General features: G+C 49.1%; 1 protein-coding gene across 2 annotated transcripts in view; it reads left to right on the top strand.

Moving 5' to 3' along the window:
* LOC147446684 (uncharacterized) overlaps positions 1–25328 on the top strand; it is a 63660-nt gene that overhangs the window by 10958 nt on the left and 27374 nt on the right. The gene's annotated exons all lie outside the window — the stretch shown is intronic.

Here is a 25328-nt window from a genome sequence, read left to right as displayed (position 1 = left end):
TCATCCCCCTACCCATTTTCTCCTTGCCCCTAGTCCCCATGCCCACTCACCCTCGCCCCTAGTCCCTTGCCCTCACACCCCCTACCTCCCACTCGCCCCTACCCCCTATCTAGACCCCCTCGCCCCTACCCACCCAGTCTCGCCCTCGCCCCTACCCACTTCCCCCTCGCCCCTCACACCCCCTACCCACCCCTCGCCCCTACCCCCTACTCAACCCTCGCCCCTACCCACTTCCCCCTCGCCCTCACACCCCCTACCCACCCCCTCCCTTGCCCTTGCCCCTACCCCCTACTCAACCCTCGCCCCTACCCACCCCCTCCCTTCCCCTCGCCCCTACTCACCCCCTGCCACCGCTCGTCCCTATCTAGACCCCCTCGCCCCTACCCACCCAGTCTCTTTACCCTTTTTCCTCTCGCTCCTATCTAGTCCCCCCTCCCCCCCTCGCCCATATCTAGCCCTTCCCACCCCTCTCAGCCTCAGCCAGTTTTTTCCCCACCCCGCATGATCAGCCCAGTAGCATGTGGCTCTCAAGCATTCACCTGGTTACCATCCTGTTACTGTGAAGGCTTTTTGTTCTGCCATCATGATGGAGCTTAACCCTATTTGCGGTGTTACTCAGGCTTATGGTCATCCCTCTTTTCGAGAAGAGTGCTGTTGCAAAAAGTGTGGCAAGGTTCTTCTGCAACTGCAAGCATGGACCAAAGCCCAATTGGGATTCTTGGACTATGCAATCATACATATTGGGTTCCTATCTATTTAAAGGCGTAAGGCGATTGCAAGCAGTGCAGTGTTTTTAACTACACTTTTGAGGTATGTAAGGTCATGGGCCTGGTACTTGCTTCAGGAAAGATGTACGGATGCAGTACCTAGTGGTTTTCTTTCACAGTTTTTTCAGGATTCCTCTCACCGAGACGGTGAGCGGTCTTGTGGCGGGCAACCTATAGCAGGCTACAGTGTCACTTTCACAGGACACACAGTTAGTACAGTTGGTCTAGGTTGGTTCACACTGGACAAACTCTCTGGACTGGGCAGTGACACGTGGCAGCAGAGATATGGACTGGTCTAGTGGACATCGTGGCTAGGTCACCACCATTCAGTTTGGAGATAGATTAGATGGCTGACATTTATGAGCCGTTGGTGGCTCTTTATGGGGGTACATGTGAGTAGTAGCTGTTGGGTCAGGATCATTATCTTCTAGATATATGGTCTAGCGTCGTCGTCTAGAGGAGTGAGTCTATACACACAACATGTCTTCACCATCCCTGCACATGTTCAGCCTCGACATCCCATTGTACCTGTGAGTCTTGGGCTCGAGTTGAGTGTGCTGCCATGCGAGAGTCCATATCAGTTCTTTGAGATAGTCGAGTCATATGTTGTGGTTTGCTGTTGTGTCTCTGTGAGCTCAATTGTTGTCTATTTGTTCCTTTGTTTTCAGTCTGTTTGAGTGAGATTGTCACGCACATTGCACTGAGGAGCACCCACTGTAGAGAGCACGACACACTATCCGCTCTACATATACTCTCCTGACTATACTACTGCATCTACTTCTCATACAATATCTAAATCTTCTCTAAAGAAGAAAACTCCTACTACTTCCCTACGTAATACTAAAGAAAAGCCCCCGATCAAGAAGGATAACTGCAGGCGTCACCACAAGATGCGGGTTTTCAAATTAGGTGACAAGGTTGTGAAGTTTGACAACTACATAGGACGGAGATTTTTCTCCAAGACACCGTCTTTCATCACGCAGTTTGAAGTTTCTTTTGCCAACAAAAACTTCATCGAGAAATCCAAGTTGCGTCATGTTGGGATGCATCTCAAGGAGACAGCAAGCAACTGGTGATTAGCCAAGATTCTAGAAGGTACACAAACGAGAACGTGGGCTCAATTCAAAGCTGAATTTCATGAACAATTTCTCTTGCCTAATTTTGAGAAGGACATTCGGAAGGAATGGGACCGGCTCGCTCCGAAGGAACATGAGAAAGTCACGGTTTATGTTGACAAGTTTTGGTCGGTTCTTTTGAAAGTTACGCCTTTCATGAACATTTCCGACAAGAAAAAGATGTGAAAGTTCGAAGTAGGCCTTCAACCACCGTTTTGGAAGAGCATGAAGGATGATGGAGTCGGTAATCATTGCTGAGGATCTACATTCCACTGGTACCCCCAGACGGATGGACTATAGCACGTACTGTGCAAGGCAAAGAGAGGTTTATGATGACCATGGAAACCAAGGCAAAAAGTGTCCCCTAGAGGACCTGGATCAGCCTAAAAAGCCAGAGGGTACCGAAAAACGGCTCAAGTATCTCACATCGAACCAAGTATAGACCTTCAAAGAGCAAGGAAGATGCTTCTATTGTGGTGAGAAAGGACACATGAAACCCGACTGACCTGTTCGGCAGCAATGACACGAACAAGCATCTTCAAAGAAGGAACAATCGAAGAAGGAACCTGCTCCACTGAGCTTGAATTCCATTCCTGATGTGCAAGGGAATACAAAAACCAAAAAGGGAAGCGTCAACTCCTTAAAGGCTGGGGATCCGTGAATAACCAGCGGGTGTTGATCCTCTACGACCCTGGATCAACGGACAACTTCATCTCACTGGAAATTGCAGAACGCTTGGGCCTTACACCGGCTTAGCTTGGAACTTCAATCACTTCCGGATCGGCATTCGAGGGGTTGATCACTTCCGTGCAAGGACAACTCAATCTTTGGATTGGCGAGTACAAGGACCGTGAATGCTTTTTGATGGCACCCATTGAGGGATGTGATATCATCTTGGGTATGCCATGGCACTACCATATGCAACCGGTCCCAGATTATGTAGAAAAGACCCTCGCTTTCGAGCATAAGGAAAAGAACATTAAATTTTTTGTTAATTGCTGATGCAGGGGATTGGCTATTCCCTATTGTAAGCCACATCTCCAGTAAGAAGGAAAGAAAGAAGTGCTTTGTTCAAGTAGCAGGACTCTAACAAGGAAGAAGATCCCTTTCAAATGGGGATCGAGACAACAAGGTGTCAGAATGTGGTTGCAAGCGCATTGTCTAGATGGCCTAGGGTGAATGCAGTTACTTTGTGCGTATCACCAAGAATTGGAATCACTTCCAGAGTATGTATCTGAGTGACCCCGACTTCTCCTCCGTTTGGAGTCAGCTACAGAACGGAGAGAATGAATATCCCTATTCCATTTAGGATGGTTACCTCTATCACCACCAAGCAATTTGCGTGGCGGAATCATTAAGGAAGAAAATCATGGAAGAAGCACATGCTTCGTCTTTTGCGTGTCATCGAGGAATTCTCCGTACGACTTCACCGTCGGAAAGGTATTTCTTTTGGCCAAGCCTTAAAGCAGACATTGATCAATATGCCAGAGAATGCTTGGTTTGCCTAAAGGTAAAGTACGATTGGCATAAGACGCCTAGGTTACGCCAACCTTTGCCTTTGCTTGATCAACTCTGGGAGAGTATTGCCATGTATTTTATTATGGATCTCCCAAAGACTCAGACTGAAAATGATGCGATTTGGACCATTGTGGACAGACTTAGCAAGCAAGCTCAAATTATTCCAGTCAAGAAAACGACCAAAGAGGATCATATGGCTAGGATTTTTCTAGCACAGATCTTTAAGCATCATGGGATGCCCTAGTCTATTGTCAGTGATCGAGATGCTAGCATGACAGGAAACTTTTGGCGTGCCTTGTTTGATACCTTGGCACGAAGTTGAATTTTTCTTCTGCATATCATCCTCAAATGGATGGGCAAAGTGAGACCACTAATTCCACAATATTGGATATGATGAAATCTTATGTGTTAGAAAGATTGGGAGAAGTATTTTCCCCTTGTCAAGTACGCGTATAACAATACCGTACTTTCGTCTATGGAGAAAGCACCTCTTGAGATTCTTTATGGTAAGCCTTTGCTTCCATCGATCCTTGTCTCTAAGGATAATATTTTTGCAGTAGATGAGTTTGTCCGAGATTTGGGCATGGCCTACGGACAAGTTAAGAGAGCAATTTTGTGCTCTCAAGAAAAACATAAGAAAGGTGCAGACAAGCACATACGGAATCTGGACTTAGCAGTCGGTCAATTAGTCTTACTAAAGTTTGAGAAGGCAAGACTAAAGAAACAAGCGACTCATAAAGGGAAGGTGGTAAAATTTTCCAATCGTTATTATGGGTTGTTTAAGATTATTGATCAAGTGAACGATGTGATGTTCCGATTATATTACCATCTAATTGGAAGATCCATATGCTTTCCATGTTAATTTACTCTGGCCATATGTGGGACCGCCTTCAAGTCAGCCTATTGTTGAGGAACCTCCTGAGGTTGAGGAAACGGAAGAAATACTCCAACCGGAGCATATAATTCATCATCAGGAGCGGCCACTCAAGTTCGGGGAAGATTACACGGAAGTATTTGGTAAAGTTCAAGAATTTGGTAGACAGTCTTTGTAGATACGCCTATCTCGGGGATGCTCGGATGTGGATTATACCCCATCCAAGCCAACCTCGAAGATAGCGCGGTTAGCTGCTGTTGCAACATCGATTCTTTTTCGTTTTCCATGAGGATTGTCTCATGGAACTTGCAGGGATTTGGTGGGCCCCAGTTTCACCATCAGTGGGTCGATTGCGTCAAGAGATTCAGCAATGCCTTGTGGCCGGAGAGATTGATCTTTTATGCCGCACAAGCATTATCTTTGTGAGAGCCGCATTTGGCGATGTGGTCAGCTTTTGCGTGGTCAATATGAGATATTTTGGTCAGCTGCATTAAGACCTGGTGGTATCCAGGGAGGGGTATGTATGACTATTGCAGACTCTTGGCAGCAGGCTATTGTGGGCATAGGTATTATTGTGCCTGGCAGGGCTCAATGGATTACTATGCAGGTTCAGGGCTGTCTCTTGGGTTTCCTGAACATCCATGCACCCAATGTGGCAAGTGCACGTGCAAAGTTTTGGTCTCACATTGTAGAGTCTTTGACGCATGTAAAGCAATGGTGCATTGGGGGTGACTTCAACATGCTGGAGGACCCCTTTGATAGGATTGGAGGTAGCCATGCTATTGTGCACGGGGCCGAGTTGGTAGCTTGGTAGAGGCTATGCTATGTATGATTTTGAGGGTTTCAGATGTTTGGTAGTGCTCGGGCTTTGTGAGGTCCCTAGACAGCTTGGCCTTCTCTCGCTCGGACCCCACATCTGTTACTTGGGTGGGTCAGTTTGCATTTTGGCTGAGACATCGTTTTCGGACCATGCACTAGTGATCCTCACTGTGACAGACAGAGGAGGGGGAGCGCGATCCTATGCATCCCTGAGAGGATCTTGTTGGACTCAGAGCTCAGAGAGCGAGTGGTGGCTCTTTGAATAGAGGGCTTGGACACGCAGGACTCCCTTGTTGACAGAGTGGCCTCTGCAGCATAGTCGCTTCTTTTTCCAAGAGTCTACGGCTCGCCTGGCTACAACGAGGGAGGAGGTGAAGCGTCTCCAACGGACGTTGCTTTTATGGATGCAGGAGCAGCACACAGACAATCCTTGGCTGGAGGAGCAGTTGCAGCAAGCTCGCCAGGAGCTAGCCAGCATAGCGGAGAGGCGCCATGAGTTTGCTTTTCATCGACAAGCGTCTCAGTGGACCCAGGTGGGTGACAGAGTGACTAGGGCGTTCTTTGAGACAGTGGGACCCCGTCATGCGCACACTAGTGTCAGCGAGTTGAGGAGACCCGACGTGTAAGTTGCTTCAGAGCCAGAGGATATGCGTGCAGTTGCTATTGACTTTTACCATGACCTCTTGTCAGCAGAGCGTCCGGATGCATGCAGAGAGCAGGTTTGAGCACAGATGCCTTGTCTTGTGACTGAGGAGATGCGCCAGAGGCTTGAGCTGCCTCTTCAGCTAGAGGAGCTCCATGAGGCCCTTAGAGCACTTCTCCGAGGTAGTTGTCCCGGTGAGGATAGTTTGACCCCCATTTTTTTCTTGGAGTATTGGGACTTGCTTGGCTCAGACCTTGCAACGGTTTTGAGTACATCTTGCTCACAGGATGCCTGACAGCACTTGGGGAACCTCGCTATTGTTGAACGCTGCCCCCCCTTCCCTCGCCATTGCTGAACTTCCCTCTCCTCCCCCACTCCTTGACGCTGCCCTTCGCGTTGCTGCTGCAGGCTCCTGCGCGCAGCCTGTCTCCCCACTGCTGCCGCCCTCATGTGCCAGCCCCCCCTTTCGCTCCTCTGCCTTCGCTCGTCAGCCCCCCGCTCGCTGCCTTCAGCTCCCCCATCCTGTTTCTCCCTTGCGCCTCGACCTTGAGGGCCTGTCCTTCGCAGTCGAAGCTCCTGGAAGTCGTCTGGTTCTGGTTTCTTGACCCACTCTCAGCAGTGGACAGATGGAGGCTCATGCTCCGCCTCAAAGGGACTCTCTAGAAACCGCCTCGCCCGACCCTGCAGAACCCACCATCCGACTTGTTATCTTGCCGACAGAGCAAGTGAGCCTAGCCGTAGAGGTGGAGCGTCTCCAAGTGACTTCCATCATCTGCAAGATCATCGGAGAGGTGCGTCATCTCCTTCAGGCCCGCCTTTTAGCAGAGGTGCGCAAGATTCTCGATGTTCAGTTTCTCGGGCGTGGCTACTACCAGATAGAGTTTGGAACTCCCGACATGGCGTCCAAGGTCATTGCGATGAGCCCCCTGGCCATCCGAGCAGTTCGGGCACACTTTCGACAGTGGCGCCATGGTTTCGACTTAGCTACCGACGTTCTTGATGAGGAGACAAACCTACCCATCTCAGTTTGCTTCCCCGGCCTGTGGAGGAGTACCTTCGGCTCCTATCTCGGACAGGCTCAGAGATTGGGACTGTCCTAGAGACACCTCGCACGACAGCCTTTGTAGCTGCCAAGGCGGCCGACATCCCCACAGTGTGTTCTGGTTCGGGACACCCACTCTCCCGAAGGTCATCCTACTACCTCGGGTGAGTGGAGGTTGGTTCCGGAAGAGCATAGAGTATTCGGGCCTCCCGAATCAGTGTTTTATTCGTCCAGATGGGCCATCTTGCGAAGGCTTGTCCACGGAGGAGACCCCGACCTACACCTCAGGCTCAGTCCCAGCCTTGAAGGGCTGGCCAATAGCAGCAGACAATCACAGTGTGCGCAGGCAGAGCCACCCTCCAAGCCTGGGGATCAAGCGGAGGAGGGCTGGCAACAGCTTTGTGGTCGGCGTTGACAGGGGCCACCAGGCTAGCCTGAAACTCAGAGTGATCCCCATGCTCCAGTCCAGCAGCAGTGGGTTCCCACAAGGAACCGTTCCGACCCTCTTCAGCAGGGCGAGGTCCCTGCTACACCCTCCACCTCAGGCTCCCCCCCCCCCCATCCCCCCCCCGAGTTCCCCTCCGCCTCCCCACCTCGCCCTCCTCCCACTACCGCTCCCCGCCCCCCCTCTCCTCCTCCCGCTAGACCCCCTGCTTCCACATCTCCTCCTGCTTCTTCCTTGCAGCAGCGGACCCAGGGGGCAGGACCATCCTCGGCTGCTAGGAGATTTCTTGGCAGTGCTTTGCCAAGAGTCGCTTGGCGAGAGAGGGACAACCTTTCAACCCTCCTTCTGGTGCAAACGTCTCCCTCTGTAGCAGTTCCTCGTGGACTGACGAGCTTGCGACTCTTCATTAGACTTTCAGGCAGCTTGCTTCAGAGTCCATGTATTGTTCCTTGCAGCTAGAGGGATAGAGGGCTTGGACTCAGCGGTTGGCTTCTCTTTTCCCTTATGCGGCATGGAAGAACCTAAGTGGACTTTGGACTCAGTGTTAAAGTGGCTGTAGGCACAGGCCCTCGAGTTCTCTCATCACATGGGAGACCTAGGGGTTACAGACTTGGTTCAGACTCTGTGGCTGTTGTCCAAGTTCTCAGTGACACCTCCAAACTTGACAGGGTGTAGACACATTGTGGTTCACTTCTTTGCTGATACGTAGAGCCCGCCATGCATATACACATACATGAAGACTCCTGGACAGAGGAGGTTGCCTTGCGCACGACTCGTTCTTCTTGGGCTTGGGCTAAACACTCTTTGCAGTCACGCCTATCTCGGGGACTCTCGAATGCGGATTATTCCCTATCCAAGCGAGCCTTAAAGATAACATGGTTAGCTGCTCCTGCAGCATCAGTTCTCTCTCGATCTTCATGAGGATTGTCTCATGGGATGTAGGGATTAGGTGGGCCCGAGTTTCAACGCTAGAGGAGCTTCAACGATGCCTTGTGGGAGGAGAGATTGACCTTCTTATGCTACATGAGCATCATCTGTGTGAGAGCTGTATTAGACGATGTGGTCAGCTTTGGCGTGGACGGTATGAGACATTGTGGTCAGCTGCATTTGGACCTGGTGGCATCTAGGGAGGGGTATGTATGACTATTACGGACTCTTGGCAACAGGTCATTGTGGACAGAGGTATCATTGTGCCTAGCAGGACTCAGTGGATTACTATGCAGGTTCATGGTTGCCTCTTGGGCTTCCTGAACATCTATGCGCCCAATGTGGCGAGTGCACGTGCAGAGTTTTGGTCTCACATTGTAGAGTCTCTGCCGCATGTAAAGCAATGGTGCATTGGGGGTGACTTCAACATGCTGGAGGACCCCTCTAACAGGAGCGGAGGTAGCCATGCTACTTTGCATGGAGTTGAGTTGGCAGCTTGGGAGAGGCTATGTATGACTTTGCGGGTTTCAAATGTGTAGCAGCACTCTGGCTTTGTGATGCCCCCGGACAGCTTGGCCTTCTCTCTTTCGGACCGCAGACTGGGAGGAGTGAATCTATCTCGGATAGATTGCTTCTACACTAGTGACCACTCGCCCAATGTGGCGAGTGCACGTGCAGAGTTTTGGTCTCACATTGTAGAGTCCCTGCCGCATGTAAAGCAATGGTGCATTGGGGGTGACTTCAACATGCTGGAGGACCCCTCTAACAGGATTGGAGGTAGCCATGCTACTTTGCATGGAGTTGAGTTGGCAGCTTGGGAGAGGCTATGTATGACTTTGCGGGTTTCAGATGTGTGGCAACACTTTTGCTTTGTGATGCCCCCGGACAGCTTGGCCTTCTCTCTTTCGGACCGCAGAGTGGGAGGAGTGAATCTATCTCGGATAGATTGCTTCTACACTAGTGACCACTTTTGTGACTTGGATGGGACAGTTTGCATTTTGGCTAGGACATCTTTTTTGAACCTGCACCAATGACGCTCACAGTGGCAGATAGACAGAGGAGAGGGAGCATGATGCTACGCATCCCTGAGAGGGTCTTGCTGGACTCTGAGCTCAGAGAGAGAGTGGTGGTTTTTTGAACAGAGGTCTTGGACATGCAGGACTCTCCTACTGACAGAGTGGCCTTTGGACTTTCTAAGCTTAGTCGGCTCTTTCTTCAGGAGTTTTCGGCCCGCCGAGCTGCAGCAAGAGAGGACTAGCAGCGTCTCCGACGAGGCGTTGCTTCCTTGTTGAGGATGCAAGAGCAACACCTAGACAGTCCCTAGTTGAAGGAGCAGTTGCAACAGGCTCGCCAAGAGTTTGCCAGCACAGAGAAGAGGTGCCATGAGTTTGCTTTCCATCTACATGCATCTCAGTGGACCCAGGTTGGGTGACAGAGTGACAGGGGCGTTCTTTGAGACAGTGGGACCCCGACATGTGAACGCCAATGTCAGCCATTTGAGGAGGCCTGACGGGTCAGTTGCTTTAGAGCTAGAGGACATGCGTGCAATTGCTACTGACTTTTACCGTGACCTAATGTCAGCAGAGCCTCAGCCAGAGCGTCAGGATGCATGCAAAGAGCAGGTTTGGGCACAGATGCCTTGTCTTGTGAGAGGCGCGAGAGGCTTGAGTTGCCTCTTTAGCTAGAGGAGCTCCACACGGCCCTTAGAGCACTTCCCCATGGTAGCTGTCCAGGTGAGGATGGTTTGACTCCCAGTTTTTTATTAGAGTACTAGGACTTGTTTGGCTTAGCTCTTTGCAACGCTTTTCAATACATACTACACTTAGGAGAGATGCCTGACAGCATGAGTGAGGGCTTGATCTACCTCGTTCCCAAGGAGGGTGGCTCCTTGGATGGGATTCGGCCGTGGTGGCCCATCACCATCCTCAACTCAGCCTACAAAATTCTTGCCAAGGCTTTGAGTTTGAGGATTCACCTATCGCTAGAGAGCATTATACATGGGACCCAGATAGGTTTTGTCAAGGAGCGCAATATCCTTGAGAACATCTTTACTTTTTAGGAGGCATCTGCCCTCGCGCGCCTCGGTGGTGAGGATGTGGTGATACTTCTTCTCGATTTTGAGAAGGCCTTCGATAGAGTTGACTGGGACTTTTTGGAGGGCACTCTATGCAGGATGGGCTTCTCAGATGCCTGGATTAGAGGTGTGTCAGCTCTTTACAGACGTGCACACAGTCAGGTACTATTGGCAAGAGGTAGAGGAGATCGTTTCATGCTCGTACGTTCGGTCAGACAAGGCTGTCCTCTTGCCCCTTTCCTCTTTTTGTTCTATGCTGGGGCGATAAGGAGATTTTTGGTTTCACAGCAGGTTGGTTTACGTGGCTTAGCGCTCCCTATTCGGGGCGATGAGCTACTGGATGCTGAGTTCGCAGACGACTCAGCTTTATACTTGGAGGGCGAGGAGGCCAACCTACATAGGTGTGAGCAGGAACTTGAGACTTTGTTGTGCATCAGGCGCATTGATCAGCTAGAGGAATACAGTGGCTTTCTCGGTTAGCAGTGCTCCTACGCCTGATTGGTTGCGAGGTGAGGGGTTCACATGGATCCCCCCAGGGACTGCAGTTCGATACTTGGGCTGTTAGGTTGGCTTGAACTTGTCTCTTGAGCAGTAGATTGCCCCCCCTCCTCTTGTCCATTAGGAGGAAGCTGTTACATTGGAGCGCGACATAACTTTATTTGGCAGGCAGAGTTGTAGTGACCAACCAGGTGTTATTGGCTACTATGTGATACATTACATCTTGTTGGATCTTTTCGAGTTCCTGCATCAGCGAGGTAGAGAGGTTGATCAGGAATTTCCTTTAGTCAATGCGCGACACTCAGATAGCCTGGGCCGAAGTGTCCTGGCAGGTCATCACTCTACCTTGTTCTCAGGGGGGTTGGGGATTATAGACCCAGTGTAGCAGAGCAGAGCCCTTCTTGGGAAGTTTGTTGTAAGAGGATTGCTTCTAGGGGAGGAGCCCTGGAGGGAGTTTTTGCTTCAACGGCTTAGGCGGTGCCTCAGACTGGAGGCCCTTTGAGACCTTCGATCAAATCGATTTTCACGAAGATGTGCAGAGTTGGCATGAGCAGGAGATCGGAGGACCGTTTTGCTGTGAGTTTGCTTCGCTCCTAGGAGAAGCTACGGAGAGGCATGGAGCAGCACCAGCCTACTTGCACGGAGGAGCGCTTGAGACAACCCCTTGTTTGGAACCCCATGGTCAGCATTCAAAGAGGCCACCGGGTTGGTAGTAGGCCTCATGTTTCTTGGGGTCCCATGGCAGAGGGCCCAACACTCACTCTAGGTGATAGACTTTAGTTCTCAGGTTTGTCAGAGGAAATTCAGAGCATCCAGCTACAGGGCATGAGAGGGGTGCAGAGCATGTGTGAGGACATCATAGAGGCAGTACTAGCTGAGTGGCTTGCACCTCTCGTGTCAGCAGAGCACTAGATGGATGGGAGCCTTCACGCGATTGGAGGTCCTCATCGCAGTTCGGGCTTGCTCAGAGACTGTACCCTCCATGTTTTTCGAGCTACAGGGCGAGAGTCGATTACACAGAGTCACAGTAGAGGCCCCACAGGTGGCAGAGTGTTTTTTTCAGAGGATCCGAATTGTGGGCATCTGTGGGAGGACTTGCGTCATAGATCCTGACCAAGCAGCTCTTGAGACATGCCACCAGAGGCTGTGGGCTTGGGAGAGCTGTCCACTGGCACCAGTGCAGTGGGATCCTGGAGAGTGTTTATGGAGGGACCCTTTCTCCTCAGCCGACCATCGAGGTGTCCCTTTCTTTCAGTACACTGTTCGATTGGGAGGTCACATACTGGCAGCATGGAGAGAGGCTCGTCCTGCTACAATACATCATTGACAGGAGGCGGGTCTCACAGTTGAGTTCTTGTCAGCTTTTTGGGTGAGATTGTGGGATGCCAGACAGCCGTGGCTAGTCACTTTGTTCCAGTGGCTGGTTGCACATAGAGATATAGCAGTGGGGTGTTGGCTTGTACACAGTGGTCTCTTGGCAGCATGTGAGCTTGTGACCATCCTTTGGAGACTCAGCGTCACTTTCTTTGGGACTGCCCTATGGCACAACAGGTTTGGCTTCGGGTCCTTCGGCTGATGCCATTCTTTCCACTACGCGGCAGTACACTTGGGGGGCAGCTGCTTGGTCCACTCTCACGGGCCCGGCAATAGAGTTTGAGCTATCCTCCACCAGCAGGATGATAGTGATACAGGAGGGTCGTCCCACACTCTAGCCTACTACAGAGCTTACCCACAGGAGTGGTGTAGTGAGAGAGAGGTGTGTTGGGAGCTCGTCTGTGGTGTGACACTCTGGCTCATGTGGCGGGCCCGCTGCTTTCGCATCTTGGAGGCTCGCCTTGTGCCACCAGCGGAGACTGTTCGAGATTTTTGGCTGGAGCTGATCCATACTCTTAGGGGATAGTTCGAGAGCCTTCAGGGCAGCTCTGACCGCATGCGGGAGCATAGAGAGGAGTTCTTCGACTCTAGCGCCTTGGGCCTTTCTTCACCATGGTCCAGGGTGTGCTCAGATGGCACTACCGTCCATCTGTGTGGCTTTTCCCTCCTCCCATCTCCTGATTTAGCCTCATTGTACATATGCTGTTTTTTCATTGGGAGAGTCTCTCCTTATGATTGTTGTAGCCCTCTCTAGTAGAGGTGGTTGTAGCCCTATGAACTAAAAGAGAGATGCCTGACAGCATGAGTGAGGGCTTGATCTACCTCATTCCCAAGGAGGGTGGCTCCTTGGATGAGATTCGGCAGTGGCAGCACATCACCATGCTCAACTCAGCCTACAAAATTCTAGCCAAGGCTCTGCGTTTGAGGATTCAGCCACTTTTAGAGCATTATACATGGGACCCAGATAGGTTTTGTCAAGGAGCGCAATATCCTTGACATAATCTTCACTTTTTGGGAGGCGTCTGCCCTCGCGCGTCTTCGAGTTTAGGATCTGGTGATACTTCTTCTCGATTTTGAGAAGGCCTACGACAGACTTGACTAGGACTTCTTGGAGGGCACTCTACGTACGATGGGTTTCTCAGATGCTTGGATCAGAGGTGTGTCAGCTCTCTACAGACGTGCACAAAGTCAGCTGGTTTTGGCAGGAGGTAGACGAGACCGGTTCATGCCACTCCGAAGCTGCTCCCAAGAGCGAAACAGGCTCGCAGCAAAACGATCCTCCAGTCTCCTGCTCAGACCGAGGCACTCGAGCTCTAAGCCGCTGAAGCAAAAACTCCTTCGAGGGCTCCTCCTCTGGAAGCAATCCTCTGACAACAAACTTTCCAAGGGCTCTGCTCTGTTGTGCTGGGTCTATGACCCCCAACCCCCCTTGAGAACATGGTAGAGTGATGACCTGCCAGGCTACTTTGGCCTGGGCTGACTGAGTGTCACGCCTTGACCAAAGGAAGTTCCTGATCAGCCTCTTTATCTAGCTGAATGTAGAAGCTCGAAAAGATCCGACAAGATGTAATGTACCACATAGTAGCCAACAACACCTGGTCGGCCACTACAGCTCTGCAAGTCCATGCCATCCTAACAGCCCAAGTAGCGAACTGCAGTCTTGGAGGGAATCCATCTAAAACCCTCACTTGGCAACCAGTCAGGCGTGGGAGCATTTCCAGCAGTCCTCCGACAACAAACTTTCCAAGGACTCTGATCTGTTGTGCTGGGTCTATGACCCCCAACCCCCTTGAGAACATGGTAGAGTGATGACCTGTCAGGCTACTTTGGCCTGGGCTGACTGAGTGTCACGCCCTGACCAAAGAAAGTTCCTGATCAACCTCTCTACCTGGCTGAATGCAAGAGCTTGAAAAGAACCGACAAGATGTAATGTACCACATAGTAGCCAACAACACCTGGTCGGCCACTACAACTCTGTCAGTCCATGCCAACCTGACAGCCCAAGTAGCGAACTGCAGTCTTAGGGGAATCCATCTAAAACCCTCACCTGGCAACCAATCAGGCGTAGGAGCACTCCAGCCCAGAAAGCCATCGTCTTTCTCCAGTTGATCAATGCGCCTGATGCACAGCAGAACGTCTCTAGAGCATGCTCACACCTGTGCAGGTTGGCCTCCTGGCCCTCCAATGCCACTTGGTTGGTAGTTCGGCCTCATGTTTCTTGGGTCCCATGGCAGAGGGTCCAACACGCACTCTAGGTGACTGGCTTTAGTTCTCAGCTTTGCCAGAGGAGTTACGTCGCATCCAGCTGCAGGGCATGAGAGGGGTGCAGAGCATGTGTCAGGACATCATAGAGGCTATACCAGCTGAGTGGCTCACCTCTAGAGACAGCAGCTCCCAGATGGATGGGGGCCGTCTTGCGACTAGAGGTCCTCATCGCAGTTTGAGCTTGTTCAAAGATTGCACCCTCCATGTTCTGCAAGATCTAGGGTGAGGGTCGACTACACAGTCTCAGTAGAGGCTTCACAGATTGCGGAGTGCTAATCTGTGAGTGCTGTTTTTAGAGGATACGAGTAGTGGGCATCTGTGAAGGGACTTGTCCTGACCCAACAGCTCTTGAGACAGGCCATTGGAGGCTTTGTGCTTGGGAGAGCTACCCTTTGGCACGAGTGCAGTGGGATCTTGGAGAGTGGTTTTGGAGAGACCCTTTCTCTTCAGCCAACCACCGAGGGATCCCTTTCTTTCAGTACACAGCTCGATTGGGGCATCACATACTGGCAGCACGGAGAGAGGCTCGTCTTGCTGCAGCACTTCATTGGCAAGAGGAGGGTCTCACAGCGGAGTTCTTGGCAGACTTTTGGGCAAGGTTGTGGGACTCCAGATAGCCGCGGCGAGTCACTTCAAGTGGCTTATTGGACAACGAGCCACAGTAGTGGGGAGCTGGCTAGTACATAGTGGCTGTTCGGCAGCATGTGCAGCTTGTGACCATCCTTTGGAGAGTCAGCATCATTGTCTATGGGACTGTCCTATGGCACATCAGGTTTGGCTTCGGGTCCTTCGGCTGATGCCAACTCTTTCCACAGCGCGACAATACACTTGGGAGGCAGCTTCTTGGTCCACCCTCACGGGCCCTGCACTACAGTTTGAGCTGTCTTCCACCAGCAGGATGATAGTAATACTGGGGTTTCGACCTACACTCCAGCCTGCTACAGAGCTTACCCCACAAGAGTGGTGGTGCAGCGAGAGAGAGGTGTGCTAGGAGCTCGTTTGTGGCCTGACACTCTGGTTCATTTGGCGGGCCCGTTGCTTCCGCATCTTTGAGGCTCACCTTGTGCCACCAGCAAAGACTGTTCGGGACTTTTGGCTGGAGTTGATCCATACTCTCAGGGGACAACTCGAGAGACTTCAGGGCAGCTCCGATCGCATGAGAGTCTCCCCTTATGGTTGATGTAGCCCTCTCTAGTAGAGGTGGTTGTAGCCCTATGGAAGTTTTATTAACTAATAGAAGGATCTTTTTCTCGGAAAAAAAAAGTTCAAAGAATTATTCTACTTTAGACGCTCAGTGGATGACCGAGCAAGAATTAGCATCTTATCCCAGGATATGTACAAGCACTACAATTGAGGACAATTGTTTAGAAGCCAGAGGGATGTTGCTAAATGGACTATTTTCTTATTTTTGGAGTAATTTCTTTTTATTGAAATTAGGACATGTAAATGTGGAACGGACAACTTTGATGTGTCATATGATGGGTGACATTAAGCATCGGAAAGGGGTTGTACCGTTAGTTCGGTAGGAGAGGCCAGGAAACGGATAGTCGTGATGCGTCACTTGATGGGTGATGGGAGCATCGAAAAGGGAATATTCCGTTGGTATGGCAGGAAATCCGAACTAAAAAAAAAATACAGGTAAAGACGCAAGCACAAGAATAAAGATGGGTTTGGAGAAGCTTTTTCTTAAAAGCGGAATATTTTATGTGTTTTTTGGGAAAAGTAGACGCTTTCCTACTAGAAATCTGTGTTTGCATTCCATCTATGCCTGAGAATTGCACTCGGGGACGCCTTGCATGTGATTGCATAGCATCGATTTTCAGCTCTTTGAGTTTTTTTTAAAACGGTGACCGGCTGCCCACTTAATAAGCAGGCAGCCCACTTAAATTAAAACAAGAACATATTAAAAAAAACACGAGCGATCTCTGTACGGCTGCAAAAACAGCCAGCGTTGGACTTCTCTCTCTCCTCTCGCTAGCTGCCAGCGCCAGCCCCTACTCTCTCTCCTCTCTCTAACTGCTGGACGCAAGCCCTCACTCTCTCTTTGTGCTATTCTTGCCGGGTTTGGACTGGCTATTCCTACCGGTCCTCAGAGCTTATAAATGCAACACTCACCCCACTCTCTATGACACAAAATGGGAAGTGGGAGGATTTTGCTGCAGGAATTTGCAAGTGCTCGCGTGAAGACAGCGTACGTAAGTCGTTTTCAGGTGCAAGGAGCGACAGGTAAAGCTTGTGAATACGCTCTACAAGTTGTTGCTTTGTGTGTTTTCCGCAGGTACTTCATTGCGAAGGAGAAGCGGGAAGGCCTCAGCCTACGCTTAGGAATTTCGGGAACGGAATTCGGAATTTGTTTGCCGAGCCTCGACTCCGAATATAGACGAAAAAAGGATGGAGAGCTCGTCTCTTGGATTTCCCTCACGCGAAGGAACAACCATTGAGTCTAAGAATAGAACGGGAGGGGCCACTCCGGTTCTTATGCTTGTAAAAAGATTCTCTCTAATAAAGATTCTCTTTAAGGGGGGGGGACCAGCCCATCTTCTGGTCCCAAATACTGTGTTGATCTTCTCCCTCGATTCTTTAAGTTGAAAGATTGTTATTTTCACCTTGTTGATTATTTGTGTGTGCTCCCGTTTGTGATAGTGGGTCGACCCCATTGGATCACTATCATCGTGTTGGTGGAAGCCAACTCAAAATGGAGTGCAAGGTTCGTGAGAGTGGACCAGGCTGCAACACCCCAAGTGTATTGTCGAGCTGTGGAAAGGGTTGGCATCAGCCGAAGAACCCGAAGCCAAATCTGTTGTGTCATGGGGCTGTCCCATAGACAGTGAGGTTGACTCTTCAAAGGATGGTCACAGGCTGCCGAGAATGCGCTGTGTACTAGCTAGCTTCCAACTGCTATAGCTTTGTGTGCAACTAGCCACTGAAACATAGTAACTCTCCTCGGCTGCCTGCAATCCCACAACTGCTCCCAAAAACCTGACAAGCACTTAGTTGTGAGACCCTCCTCTTGCCAATGAAGTGCTGTAGCAGGACGAGCCTCTCTCCGTGCTGTTGCCAGTACGTGACGTCCCAAGCGAACTGTGTACTGGAAAAAGGGAGTCCTAGGGTGATCGGCTGAAGAGAAAGGATCCTGCCAAAACCACTCTCCCGGGTCCCAATGTACTCGTGCCAGAGGGCAGCTCTCCCAAGCCCAAAGCCGCCAGTGGCGTGTCTCAAGATGTGCTGGGTCATGATTTATGACACAGGTCCTCCCACAGATGCCCACAATTTGTATCCTCTCAAAGCAACATTGCAACCTGTGGAACTTCTATTGAGACTCTGTGAAGGTGACCCTCTCCCTGAACCTGAAAGAACAAGTGAGTTATTGACTTCGAGCAATCTCGAACTGCAATGAGGACCTCCAGTCTTGTGAAGGCCCCCATCCATCTGGGAGCTGCTGCCTCTAGAGGTGTGAGCCACTCAACTGGTAAAGCCTTTGTAATATTCTGACCTATGAAGGCTTGTAGCAAATCGGTCCTTCAACCTCCTGCTGAGTCGAACTCTGTGCATCTTTGTAAAAATCCACTTGATGGACGGACTCCAAGGGCCGCCTGCATGAGGAAATCGAGCTCGAAGCCGGTGAAGCAACAGCTCTTGCCAGGGCTCCTCTCCTGGAAGCAGTCCTCTGACCACAAACTTCCCAAGGAGGGCTCTGCTTTGCTCTTCTCTCCTACGATCCCCAACCCCCCCTGAGAACATGGTAAGGTAAAGACTTGCCAGGCCACCTATGGCCCGGGCTAGCTGGGTGTCGCTCCCTGACCATAGAAAGTTCCTGATCAGCCTCTCTAGCTGGCTTATACAGAAGCTCAAGAAGATCCAGCAAGACATGACGTACCACATGGTAGCTAACAACACTTGGTTGGCCACTTCAACTCTGCCTGCCAAAGAGAGCTGTGCTAAACTCTAGTGAAGCAGTGTCCTCCTAATGGACATGAGGCGGTGAGTAGTCTGCTGCTCAGGGGACAAATCCAAGCCAACTTGACAACCTAGATAGGAGTCCCTGGGGGAATCCACATGAAGCCCTCACCCGACGACACCAATTAGGCGTAGGAGCATTGCCAACCCGAAAGCCACTGTCTTCCTCCAGTTGATGAATGCTCCTGATGCACAACAAAACACCTCAAGAGCTTGCTCACACCTATGCAGATTGGCCTCCTGGCCCTCCAAGTACATGGTTGAGTCTTCAACAAACTCAGTGTCAAGTAGCTCTTCTCTCCTAATAGGGAGCTCTAAATGACACAAGCCAACGTCATGTGAAGTCAAAAATCTGCTCATCGCTTTAACATAGAAAAGAAAGAGGAAGGGGGCAAGAGGGCAACCTTGTCTAACCAAACGCGTGAGCATGAAGCGTTCCCCTCTTTCCCCCTGCCAAGAGCACCTGACTATGCGCACAGCTATAGAGGGCTGACACACCTTTGATCCAGATAGGAGTCCCTGGAAAAATCCACCTGAAGCCCTCACTTGGCGACCTTCTGGCCCTCCAAGTACATGGTTGAGTCTTCAACAAACTCAGTGTGAAGTAGCTCGTCTCCCCTAATAGGGAGCTCTAAATGACGCAAGCCAACGTCTTGTGAAGTCAAAAATCTGCTCATCGCCTTAACATAGAAAAGGAAGGGGCAAGAGGGCAACCTTGTCTAACCGAACGCGTGAGCATGAAGCGCTCCCCTCTTCCCCCCTTCCAAGAGCACTTGACTATGCGCACACCTGTAGAGGGCTGACACAGCTTTGATCCAAGAATCTGAGAACCCCATCCTGTGTAAAGTGCCCTTCAAGAAATCCAATCAACTTTGTCGTAAGCCTTCTTAAATTTGAGGAGTATCATAAGATCCTCTCCTCGGAAACGAGCGAGGACAGACGCCTCCCAAAAGGTGAAAATGTTGTCAAGGATACTTCTTGGCAAAACCTGTCTGGGTCCCATGTATAATGCTCTCAAGTAGTGGCTGGATTCTCAAACTCAGAGCCTTTGCTAAAATTTTGCAGGCTGAGTTGAGAATGGTGATGGGTCGCCACTGCCAAATCTCATCCAAGGAACCTCCCTCCCTTGAAATAAGGTAGATCAAGCCCACTCATGTTGTCAGGCATCTCTCAATTGTGCAAGATGTACTGATAGGCGCTGCAGAGATCCGAACCAAGCAAATTCGAGTACTCACAGAAGAAGCTGGGAGTCAAACCATCCTCCCCTGGACAGCTACCTCAGGGGAGTGCACTGAGGGCCTCATGGAGCTCCCCTGGCTAGAGAGAAAGCTCTAGTGCTTGACGCATCTCCTCGGTAACAAGGCAAGGCATCTACGCCCAAACTTGCTGTCACAGGACGGGCACCACATGCCGATAGAAAAGAACAGGCTGAACTGACTTTTAGCACTTCAATAACAACTGAGCTTAAAAAGAGAGAGAGAGCACACGCGACATGGAGCGGTAGAATTCAACCCCAAAGAGTACTGGCCCCAAACCTTGGCGCGTCCCTTTCGGTATTTCTTTATATTACTTGAACTTAGTACAATGCCGGTTCTCGTGCTCTGCAACTTCACCCAGAAGAGTGCCAGAGACTGAGCCGTCTCCACTTATTTAAAGGCCCTTGGTCTTGAAAAGCAAATTACACGAAAAGCTTGAATCGCAAAAGCAACTTGCTCAAAAGCTGGTGCCCAAAAACAGTCAACGTGTTTTGTGGAAAACCATGCAGTTGCCACGTCAACAACGTAAATCGTGGAAATTCGTACAGGTGCATGTAAGTTAGCAGGAACTTCTCTTTAAAAATAGGCCTCTCGGCAAGACTTTGTAAGTTGGTAAAACTTTGCCAATTGCCACTCTCCTATCAGTTTGGTGACGAGCATCTGAGTAGAGAGGGCCTGCGGGAAATTGTAACTCTGCTGATTCTTTAATATAAAAATAAATACCGAAAGGGGTACTTGATTTTGGGGCCAATACCTCTAAGCACGGGGAACTACGCCGGGCCGTGTCGACTCTATATTAAAAGTTGTGAAGTATATTAAGTGATTCTCTCGTGTGTCGTGCCAGATTTCCGACTTAGGGTATCCAAGTCTATAATAGTGGTATCAAAGCTTAATCGATTTCTGCTCTACTTGGAAATCCGATCCTTTTACTGCGACACACATGGATTCAAACGACGAATCACGCAAGAACGAGACGAACTCACCCAAAAAATTCCGGATCAGAAGAAAGTAATGGGCAATCAAAACCCGCATACGGCCATCGATGCGCCATTAAAGTCTGCACTAAAGAAACCACCTATCGGGTGGATGTACACTGAAGATAAACTTCATGATGTGAACGAATGACGAGTCAACCAACTACTAAAGACCACGAAGCCTCGAAAGAGACGCAGCAAGGGAACATATTACCCTGGTTATTTGGGCCTACAGTTGGAATTGGAGCTGATCTCTTTAGATAGCTGTTTCCAGTGTTAGAATTTACAACTATTGGAAGTCGTCAGTTCAGTCAGTGAAATTGGAATGGAATATGGAAACTGAACTGGAATAGTTAACTGAACTGAAATACTCTACTGGGTTTAGAAACATACTAAATGACTGGAAAAGTGTTTCAGGTTCAGATTCAGAGTTTATGAACAAGGTATAACAGACTGAAGCCCAATTGACTACTGTAGTAATGATTACAGAGTAGAATTACAAGTGAAGAGATTGTAACTCAAGAACAGTGTCGGAGACTAAAACCAAGAGACTAAGAGTAAGAAGTCAAAAGTACAAGCATCCCAAAGTACAATCAACCCAATTACAATGTAATAGGTCCTATTTATAGCCTCTTGAGGTTATTGTGGTAACCGCCATGGTAATTACTGATTGATTCACTGTTCGGCTTCCAGGAGACAGTTCCCGCCTGTTGAGACTGTCTTCGCCGTCTACATCCTTCCCTCCTTTCTTGAATTTTGGTAGGAATCCAAAATTTCTGAAAAAAAATCCACCGTTTGATTCTTCTGAGGTGTTGAGGAACCTCTTTGCCTGCTTGCTGGGTTGGCCGATGTTCCTCATGAGTTGGCCTATGTTTCTCATGATAGTACTCTTCTGAAGTTGCTAACTCTCCTGGTATTGCTAACTTTATACCATACTTCATGCTTGTTGAGTGCTTGACACCCCTATAATTGTAATTCCAAGGGTGTCTAGCCAAAGAAATTCCAGCACGTTACTGGAAAAATCCACTGTCTGATTCTGAAATTGGCTGGAAAAATCCACCGTCTGACACTGAGAATGGTTGGAAAAATCCACCATCGGATTTTGAGATGGAACTACCCAGTATCCTTCCACTGAAACCGCTTCCTCTTGCCCTTCGGTCGTGCTGGTGTTTCAGAAGTCGCAGTGCCAGCATTGTCCTTCTGGATAAGTCTGTAAATGGCCTCCTGCTCAAGTTGATCCCGCCTTTCTGTGGTCATTTCCACTTCATAAGGCGTGAGAGGATGATAGGTTTTGGTGTCGGGATCATAGAGCGTGCGTTTGCCTTTTGTTAGACATGTTCTGGCCAATTTATGACAACGCGAAGTTGTATGGATCCATCCTTCTGGAAGAGGCTGATTTGTTTTAATCCTAGCTTCAAAGAGAATCTCAGCTATCTCTCTGTACTGTGGTCCCATGCCTGATTTAGCCGTAACATCCTTTTCAAGGATTTTAGAGGACTTCACAGTAAGTTGCAACAGCTGGTTTGTTATCTTGGTGAGACCTCTAAGCTGGATTTTCCATTGTCCCATACACAGCTTAACCCTCTGTATCTCCTCCTTTAGCTCCCTAGGATCATTTAATTGAAGAGCATCATTGAGCAGTGTTTGCCAGGTTTTCCATTCTACAGTGGATTGCTAATACCAATCCTGAAGATCATCAGTAACAGTATAGTATGTGAGCCGATCTACTAGTTCTGGATGTTGAGGATACAGTGCTGGGAAAAACCTAGGCAGCTCAGCTTCTCTAGCTGGTAAAGCATATAGGAGGACTGGGGAATCGGGTACAAACTTCAGAAAATTGAGGACAGCCTGGTTCTCCTGCTGCATCATCTTTCTAGTTACTGTGACCAGTTGAAACAGTCTTCGGAGAGCAGTTGCTTGTTCTCCTACTCTCATTTGAGTTGAAGGCCCCTTACCGGTGGTAGCCTGATCTTCAATAATAGCTTGTACCCTCTGATCCAGAACTCTCCTGGCAATTTGCATTTGCAGTAAAACTTCTTTCAATTGACCTCTGACGTCTTTCATACATTTATAGGTTGGCCTATTTCCCAGCAGGAGCTCTTATTCGATGGCTAGGGAATGACAGTCTGCAATAGACTGCCGCTGCCAGTGTGGATTAGCTAGTTTGTCATCAGAGGTTATTACCCATTCAGGTACTCTCTCTAGCAATTGAATTCTGCTAGGATGCTCAGGCAGTTGGCACACCTCTTGGTCATGGAAAGCAACTGATTTCCAATCTTGGACCATTTCTCTGGCTTTGACATATAGTCGCTGAAATCGTTCAAGATCAAACAGAAGAACATCATTCTCCAGATACATCCTAGTTATAGGAGCTTGCTGATGTCTTAGTCTCTTGTTTAGTGTGATGAGCTGTAACGAAATGTTGCTCATCACCTTCCAGAACCTCAGTCATAGCTTTACCTTTCCCCTTCTCATCCGAACTGTGCTGTGACTGGTGTATTGGTAAATTCCCAGTGTTGCTGAATTGTTGATCTCCAGCCTGCTGATCACCCGACTGCTGACCCCTATAATGGTCTGGCTGGTTTGTATTGGGCTGATTTCCCCGTGTGGCCCCTGCTCCACCAGCACCAGATCTTGAAGGTGGAGATGGAGGAGAGTCATCATCATCATGCCTTTCTGCTGCTTCATCCTCTTTCTCTTCCTCTTCTACTACTTTATCATCATCCTCATTGAGGTTGTTCTGTTGTTCAATATAGTCAAGGATAGCTTGATTTGATAAAGCACTGTTGTATTCAGAAAGTTTATCCTGCAAATCACTCTCCATTGTTTCCATGAGCGCGCTCAGATTATCTATATTGAAAACAACATTCCTCTCTGGATTTAGTATCTTAGCCAAATTATTATAGATATATCTTTCAGTTAAAGTAGCTTTCAATGCAGTGTGGCTGGTCAGCAATGAGTTGAAATCAACTCTCTTCATTCGTAGCATGGTTTCAAATCTGTCAGGACTCAGCAGCTCTTTCAGCCTATGCCTTTTCTTCTCTAAGCATTCTCTTCTCAGACTCCATCTTTGACAATTTATTTTCTAAATGCTGAATGGTCCTAGCTGATTGATTTTCAAGGATACTGTGCCGCAATGATTATGCTCCTCTATCTTACTCCAACTTCTCAACTTGCTGCTCAGTCTCTCTCAGTTCAATCTTTAACTTGGTCAATTCATCATTAGACACTGAGGCATCCAACATTTGTCCTATAGCATTCACATTAGTGTTCCAGGACGACTGAATAAGTACTGAACAACCATCATTCAACGTTGCTTGGTAACAGGCAACTGGCTCATAAACTGTGACAAGAGCCATATATGGTAGTGTAGCATAATCAGATTTGTGTAGGAGTAGGCGTCCTTTGAGAGGATGAGTCTGTAGCTGTTGTAACCGGTCCTTCTTGGTTAAATGCAAAGCCGCTTCACTGTAAGGGATGGAAACTTTACCAAGTAGACTCGAAGGTGCTGGTCCTTTTCCCTTATCAGTCTGACCTATTGGTTGCTCAGCATTGGTCCTGTCTGACTGGTCTTTTCCTGCACTGGTGGTCGCTGAAATTTGCCCTGTTGGCTGGTTGGTTCCACCAGTGGTCTGGACTGGAGGCTGTTTGGGCTGGTAAAGCTGAAGTCTGGTCTGCTGGAGTCTTTTCAACAGACACTGTTTTGACCCAACTTTCCAGCTGCTTAAGGAAAGCACTGCTTTTGGCCAGTGTAGTTTTTGATCTTTTAGAACTGTCAGCTTCCTCTTGCGTGGCTTTCTTCTTTGGTCCAGTGAGAGCTACTGGTTATCTGGGGCTTCTTCATCTGATGATAAATCCACATTGTTAGTTACCGGAAAGGGCTTCCGGCTCCAAGCCATCCTTACCTGGTCTCACGAGCGTCCGGAGAAGTTGCCTAGTAAATGAACTGCGAAACATACCAAGCTGTGAAAATATTTTGGGACTTCAACTTAGCAGTTTGTTGAAGCACATTATGTGATAGAATCTGACATAGATTTATTGGAACTGTGGCGTCCAATCTTTTTGCCAGTAACATAGCAAATAATTTTTCTGACGCATAAGTTAGGTTGTTTTTGAGACTCACAGCTTCAGCTACAAAGCGGTAAGCAGCGGGAATGTCTAGACCCGCTACTGGAACCCCTTGCGCACTGGCTTTGCGTTTCTTCTTGGCAGCATCATCTTGTTTTAGGACTGCACTGATCTGTTCTGCTGTTGCTACAGATGGCTTTGGCTCATTTGACATCCTGAATGCAAAAGCAATATTTTTAGGTGTTACCGACACTTTCCTACCATAGACCGTAGCACTTCCTTCATCAACATTGAAGGAATCAAGAGTATGTCTAATGATAGTTGTGTCAAACTCAATTCTTGTGGCTTGCACAACCACATGAAAATCCCACAGTCGGAGTAATGCCTCGGATTGCTCAATAAACACATACCGCTATATTTTACTGTGAGGGATAAGTGGAAGAGAAGCTTTTGCAGCAGCAGTAAGTGCTTGGGTTTCCTCTAAAGTTTCTTGCATCCTTTTCGACATTTTCTTCCTACCCATACACCGTGAAGACGATGAATCAGTAGAGAAAGAAGAAGAGGACTTACTTGAATCTTCAAACCGGCTGGTAAAGATATACAGCAATCAGGAGTTTCCTCAGACGAAGAAGTTTGTGTTTGTAGTGACGAAACTTCAGAGCTTGGCGATGGCGAATGGATAACAGTAGGCAGACGTTGCACATGAGATTTA

This window comes from Adiantum capillus-veneris, chromosome 12 (genome assembly GCF_014529385.1).
Source record: "Adiantum capillus-veneris isolate H3 chromosome 12, ASM1452938v2, whole genome shotgun sequence".
Classification (NCBI taxonomy): Eukaryota; Viridiplantae; Streptophyta; class Polypodiopsida; order Polypodiales; family Pteridaceae; genus Adiantum; species Adiantum capillus-veneris.
The sequence above is the reverse complement of the archived record's forward strand: the minus strand, read 5'-3'. Positions and strand labels throughout refer to the sequence as shown.